The sequence below is a fragment of the Bos grunniens genome, chromosome 4 (assembly GCF_055505025.1).
Source record: "Bos grunniens cultivar Pamir isolate PY7600 chromosome 4, Bosgru_T2T1.0, whole genome shotgun sequence".
In the NCBI taxonomy this organism is placed as follows: domain Eukaryota; kingdom Metazoa; phylum Chordata; class Mammalia; order Artiodactyla; family Bovidae; genus Bos; species Bos grunniens.
The window spans coordinates 7,617,328-7,624,477 of record NC_141168.1 but is presented as its reverse complement, the minus strand read 5'-3'; the positions used below and the strand labels follow the sequence as shown (position 1 = coordinate 7,624,477).

General features: G+C 42.3%; 2 non-coding genes across 2 annotated transcripts; one reads left to right on the top strand and one right to left on the bottom strand.

The window, feature by feature from the left end:
• Positions 1–502: 502 nt before the first annotated feature.
• On the bottom strand, positions 503–574 carry TRNAC-GCA (transfer RNA cysteine (anticodon GCA)). Its single transcript has one exon. It is a non-coding gene; the product is annotated as a tRNA-Cys (tRNA).
• Positions 575–4,287: 3,713 nt separating this feature from the next.
• Positions 4,288–4,359, top strand: TRNAC-GCA (transfer RNA cysteine (anticodon GCA)). Its single transcript has one exon. It is a non-coding gene; the product is annotated as a tRNA-Cys (tRNA).
• Positions 4,360–7,150: the final 2,791 nt, after the last annotated feature.

Genomic DNA, 7,150 nt, shown 5'->3' with positions numbered 1-7,150 from the left:
AATGCGCTTGAGAATCATCCAGTATCATCTCTCCCCCAAATGTGTCTGATCGGGTAGATAGTGCTGGTCGGGTAGGAAGAGCAGAGAACATGTTGTTTTTCAAATAAAAGTATTCAGATTCGTCCCCAGAGTCTGTGGGGCACAGCTGCTAATTCAGTTGGCTCCTTGGACCTTCCTAACTCACTTGAAAAGAGAAATAGTAATATAAACAGCAATTGGAAGAGGTGACCAAACACACACAGCTCTTAGGGTCAAGACAAAGCCTCTAACGCTGGATGAGGAAAACTTCCAACCATTTCCTGAGTCAGAAGATGACCTTTCCTACCTTTCCTCTCCTCTCCTTACTCCTTCCATGTTATGTTTGCTAAGCCCCCCTAGAGGAAAGTAGCCTAATTTAAAAAGCCTCCCAACAAGCGGGGTTGGGTGGAGGTGAAGGTTGGTGGTACTGAGATCTAATCTACAGTGACCACGTGTGTGGTCTCCAGATAGAAAGAAAATCAGCAGGGGGCACCCGGATTTGAACCGGGGACCTCTTGATCTGCAGTCAAATGCTCTACCCCTGAGCTATACCCCCAGGCCATTCTAGGTTCTGAACTAGCACCAATTCACGATGTCATAACATCCAGGTATGCAGTAGACGGCAATTACCATCCATTCTCTGAGAGCCAGTGGGAACCTGTAGAACTGCATCCCTCAGTAACGCCCTCTGGTCTCCAACCTCCCCTGCGCCTCCCACAGAAGTGCTTACTTCTTGGATGATTTCTCTACAGACTACATTAGCCGTTTTGTTTTTTCCTTCCAGGTGAAACTAATTATCTCATCTATATACTTTTTGTCCTGTGGGTTTATACCTTTTTATGGCTTTATTATAGTTCTTGTTCAGTTGCTAAGCTGTGTCCGACTCTTTGTGACCACACAGATTGCAGCACACCAGGCTTCCCTGTCCTTCACCATCTCCCCGAGTTTGCTCAAACTCATGTCTAGTGAGTCAGTGATGCCATCCAACTATCTCATCCTCTGTCATCCCCTTCTCCTCTTCCCCTCAATCTTTCTCGGCATCAAGGTCTTTTCCAGTGAGTCAGCTCTTTGGATTAGGTGGCCAAAGTATTGGAGTTTCAGCTTCAGCATCAGTCCTTTCAATGAATATTCAGGGTTGATTTCCTTTAGGGCTCACTGGTTTGATCTCCTTGCAGTTCAAGGGACTCTCAAGAGTCTTCTCCAGCAATCACAATCAAAACCATTAATTCTTTGGTGCTCAGCCTTCTGTACGGTCCGACTCTCACATCCATACATGACTACTGAAGAAACCATAGCTTCAACTATACAGACCTTTGTCGGCAAAGTCATATTCTGCTTTTTAATATGCCATCTAGGTTTGTCACAGCTTTCCTTCCAAGGACCAAGTGTCTTTTAATGTTGTGGCTACAGTCACTATCTGCAGTGATTTTGGAGCCCAAGGAGATAAAGTCTGTCACTGTTTCTACTTTTCCCCCATCTATTTATCTTGAAGTGATGGGACTGGATGCCAAAATCTTAGTTTTTTTGAATGTTGAATTTTAAGCCAGTTTTTTCACTCTAACTGTTGCTTCTTGACCTGCCTACAGGTTTCTCAGGAGACAGGTGAGGTGGTCTGGTATTCATATCTCTTTAAGAATTTCCACAGTTTGTTGTGATCCAAACAGTCAAAGGCTTTAGAGTAGTCAAAGAAGCATAAGTAGATGTTCTTCGGGAATTCTCTTGCTTTTTCTATGATCCAATGCATGTTGGCAATTTGATCTCTAGTTCCTCTGCCTTTTCAAAATCCAGCTTCAACATCTGGAAGTTCTCAGTTCATGTACTGCTGAAGCCTAGCTGGAAGAATTTTGAACATTACCTTGCTTTCATGTGGAGAAGGCAATGGCACCCCACTCCAGTACTCTTGCCTGGAAAATCCCATGGACAGAGGAGCCTGGTAGGCTGAAGTCCATGGGGTCCCTAAGAGTCGGACATGACTGAGCAACTTCACTTTCACTTTTTCCTTTCATGCATTGGAGAAGGAAATGGCAACCCACTCCAGTGTTCTTGCCTGGAGAATCCCAGGGATGGGGGAGCCTGGTGGGCTGCTGTCTATGGGGTCGCACAGAGTTGGACACAAATGAAGTGACTTAGCAGTAGCAGTTGCTTTCATGTGAAATGAGCACAATTGTACGGTCATTTGAGCATTATTCAGCACTGCCTTTCTTTGGGATTGGAATGAAAACTGATCTTTTCTAGTCTTGCGGCCACTGCTGAGTTTTCCAGATTTGCTGACATACTGAGTACAGCACTTTATTATTATTTATCATAATTAGGAAAATGTTATTTTTTAAAATTGTGTAAGTGAAGATATAGGCACAAATAAGTAAAATTAAATAGCTGTGTGGCCAGACCCAACTGTGCATGCATTTCAAAAAAATTTTTAATGTGATACTTTGGTGAGAAGAGCAATTGAATAATAAAGTTGTCTTTACTGATACTTTATAGTATTATAAAATAAATTTTTTAGGTATAAAGAAAAAAAACTTCCAACCTAGAGTTCTGACAAGATCGGGTGCGTTCAGGGTGCTACAGCTGTAGACTCAATCTAGAATTCTGAACCCAGGTAAACTGACATTCAAGCAAGAGGACAAAAGAAAGACATTTCAGATGTGCCAAACCTAAGAGCATTAACTGGATCAGAACCTCAATGAATTAAGGAGAAAGAAGGGAGATGAACCCAGAGAGAAACAAGGAAGTGCAAAGCTGAAGGATGACTCCGCTGGGATATCTGGAGCCGCCTTCTCTCCTGAGCGACTTGCCTTTGTGGGGCCAAAGATACTCTCCTGTCCTCTGTTTCCTCATCTGCAATATAGGAGTCACAATGCAACCCCCTGGGCTGAATTTTTCTGAGGCAGACTGAGATCTTCAGCTTGAATCGGGCTGCTCTGGACAGAAGAGCTGGATCTCCTTGACTCCCTTGAATGAGTTTTCCCCGTATTCGCAGAAGCTTCTTTAGATTTAGTTTCCTGAATGGTAAACTGGGAAGAGAGCTAATCCATGACAAAGAAGACCCTCCCAGGGGCTCCCAGCAGGCAATGGGAGGAAAGAGTGGGGGGTCTCAGGATATGGATCTTTGGTGTAGTGGAGGCAGCAGTGCTCAGTAAACACACAGATGAGGCAAGGGTGAACAGGTGCCCTGGGTGTGGCTGCGAGTGTGAAAGGGCCTGGTCACAGATGTGTGGATCTAGAGCAGTGGTTCTTAAAGCATGGCCCCAGACCCTCAGGATCAGCGTTACCTGAGAATTTGTTAATTAGAAACTTTCAGGGGGAAGCCCAAACATCCCTGTTTTAACAAGTCCTCCAAGTGATTTTGACGCACCCTACAGTTAAGAACCAGGGGTCTAGAACAGAGTTCAGAGGATGAGCAATCTGATTGTGGTCCTTAGTTTTCATCCTGCCTCTGCCCACCAGCTCAGTCTGACCCTGGGGCAGGTGCTAGAATTCCTAACCCATCCCTTCCTGGGGGTTCAGTACCTAAGTCTTCCTGCAGGTGGCGCACAAGGGAGCCGATATAGATCTGTGACAGGTGTTTCTCAAAGTGGGATCCCCCAGACCCTCAATAAGAAGCTTGTTCCTAACCCCACATCACGTCTGCATGTTTGACAAGCTCCCAAGATGCTTCCTGAACACAGGAAATCTGAGGACTGGCCCGAAGGGTGCAGCATGCCCAAGGTCAAATTCTGGTGTCCCCATTAGCTTTTCCTTGTGCTCTGCTAAGCCCACACTCTAGTTCCCCTGATGGTCCCAACTCCTCATTAATCTATTAAAACGCTCCTCTTCTGTAGCCTTTACATTTTTTGACTGATAGAGGATAGGGAAAAGAGGAAGATAAGAGACTCACTGGCTTAGTTATAAGGTCCTGAACCCAAAGTCAGGAGAAGTGGATTCAGGTCCTGAGTTTATCTGTGAGGAGCTGTGTGTGCTTGGGCAGACCAGTAATCCTGAATCTCTGTGTCCAGATGCCTACTGTGAAGGGCATAGACCGGTGACCCTGAAGGCCCCTCCTGCCATAAACACCAGTGTCGGTGCTTTTCCAGAAAGAGCAGGGAGCTGGTTACAGGGAGGGGGAACCCGGTGTTTGTTTGGCATCAAGGGAGTAAAATTATAGTGAGGCTGGTTTGGCAGCTTTGAGCAGGCCCAGCCTGGTGAACATCTTGTGGCAAAAATTTATAGGAATGTTGGGCATGGCTACACAGGTAAAAGGTGGTACTAAGGCTTCCACTTATATCAGGGGGTATAGCTCAGGGGTAGAGCATTTGACTGCAGATCAAGAGGTCCCTGGTTCAAATCCAGGTGCCCCCTTGCTGTCCTTCACTTTTGCTAGCTGGAGCTGGTATTGAAGATTCGGCTTCTTTCCCCTATCCAGAGCCTCAGGATACCAAGTCTTCTCAAATCTGGGGTAACTTAAAACCCTATCTCTGAACACCACAACTCTAGAGTGATACGTTCCTCCAACTATGACTTTTTATTTCACTTACCACTGGTCTTGTTCTACATAGGCATGTTTCTACATGTTTTCATTGCCCTAAGTCAGTGCTGTGTTGGTAAGTGTTTAACAACCAGCTCTTGAGGGGAGGGGAAGCATTGATTTGCAGTGTTTTCCAACTTCACAGTATAAATAATCTCACCAAATCCAATGTCAAGCCACAAACATAAGATCGCTGATCATGGTGTTGGGAAGACATGCTGAAGTGCCTCTCTGGTGCAAGTAGGCTCAAGCACACCACTGCTCCTAACCCATCTTCCCTGTAGTGGCATGGGCTCTTTGACCCCCACGCTATCCCCACAAAGCTTACAGAAATAAGAGCAATGGCTCTCATAGAATCATCCATTTACTCAAGACATATTTGTGTTCTACTTGATGCCAGACACAGGAGAGACAGAGCACAGCAGGAACTGTCTGTGGTGAGCAAGGGAATCAAGTGAAGAACTGGTCAGTTGAATGTAAGGATAACTAGATAAATGAAGAAAGGTGCTAATTTAAAAGAAAAGGAAAAAATAAAAGACAAGGATTTCTGTAACCAGCAATATGCTAGACTTGATCTTCTAAAACTCCTCCTACCTCAGAATGTCCAGAAATGTAAAGTGAAAGAGAGCAAATATCCATTCATAGGTCTTGCTGAGCTCTCACAGCAGTAAAGATCTCTTAGGAATGGGGGTGGAGGGTGAACTAAAACCCTCCAAGAAGGACTGTGATGGTTGTGGTGATATAACCTACTTACCTGAGTCTTAATAGCCATTTCAGTCCAGGAAATTAGGTTTTTATCCCCTCTAGCCACACCATTAGTGAAAGGGTGGACTAGGAAAACACCAGCACAAAGAAGACAAGGGGCCTTTCTGTCTTCAGCAGGAAGGAGGCATCTCCCCTGAGAATTCATAGCCACAGATTTACTCCCACATATGTTATGGCTTTGAATTTACAGCAGCTGCATGCTTCAGACACTTCCCAAGCTGAAAGTTAACCTTAAACGTGCACTCAGGCTAACAGTGATTCTGGAGTACCCAGAAGGAGCAAACACAAACTCTTACGGGCATGCCTTCAAGAGGCCCCACAGAACTCTGCTGATGAAACCTGGATTAAGATGAGTTCACAGTTCAAAATAGTAAAATACATGAGGAATCCATCTACCATGAATGAATACCATTAGACAAATAAAGAATGTCAGATAGCAGAATTATCAAACAGATATTATAAATTAAGTATGGTTAATGTTATTGGAGATATAAGGAATTGAATATATGAGAATAGATGATTTCTAATGAGATGAAGGACATTCATTTAAAATAAAAAATACAATAATTGAAATTAATAGTTTAGAGTAGTTTAGACAGAGAGAGAGAGAAAAGAGAAATCTGGGAATGAAATGGGATAGAAATCTTAGAAAAAATGACCAAGAACAAAGCACAGAAGTCTAAAAGAATGCAAAACATAAAGGAGTGGCTAAGAAAGGTGGAGAATAAAATTGAAAGTTCCAACAAATATCACATATGAATTCTACAAACAGAAAAAATAATGGAGGAGAGGCACTATTAAAAGATACAATGTTTGACATTTTCCAGACTTGTACAAAAATACAATGCCTCAGATTTAGGAACCATGAGTTCCAAGAAAGATAAATAAAAATAAATCCATACCTAGGTACATTGCAGAGAAACTTCATAATACCCAAAGGATGATTTTAAAAGCAGTCAGACAGAGAAGACAATTCTTGTGAGAAGGACTAATAATTAGACTGACAGCAGACTTTTCAACAGAAGCAATGAAAGTTGGAAGACAATGAAACAAAATATTAAGTGTGTAAAAGTAACTGGAGCTTCCCAAGAGGCTCAGTGGCAAAGCATCTGCCTGCCAGTGCAGGAGACATGGGTTCAATCCCTGGGTTAGGAAGATCCTCTAGAGAAGAAAATGCAACCCACTCCAGTATTCTTGCATGGAAAATCCCATGGACACAGGAGCCTGGTGGATTACAGGCCATGGGGTGGTAAAGACTAAGCACAACAACAAGAGTAACTAACTGGGGATTCTCTACTTAGCTCAGATATTAAAGAGTGAGAGAATAATAAGGTATTTAACTGAAGTCCTTTACTTCTCACATATCTATCTTTGCTATAAGAACTTTGAAAAGTTGTACTTCAGAAAGAAAAACATAGAACCCAGAAGAAAAGAAAAAGAAGAGAAAAAATAGTGAATGAAGATACTAGCAACCATGGTAGTAAATCTAAACAGCATAGATTATACAAATTAATATACTAAAGTCCTTCTATTGTTTAGAAGGAGAGTGAACTGTAAAATATAATTAGACTATATTAAAACAAATATGTGTATAAGAATTTTAAAGAGTAACTTCTAAAAGCATAGAAAAGGAAGGCATAAATTTCAAATCAGTAGAATAAAAAAGGTGAGTAAAGAAAAATTAATCAATCCAATAGGAGGAAAGAATGTAGAAAAGGCACAGAAAAAATCATTATCAATAGAAAGCAAGAAATAAGATGATAGAAATGAAGTAAAACATATTACTAAACACAATAAAGGTAAATAGACTACTTGGCAATTAAGATAGAGATTGTCATATTGGATTATACAACAACAACA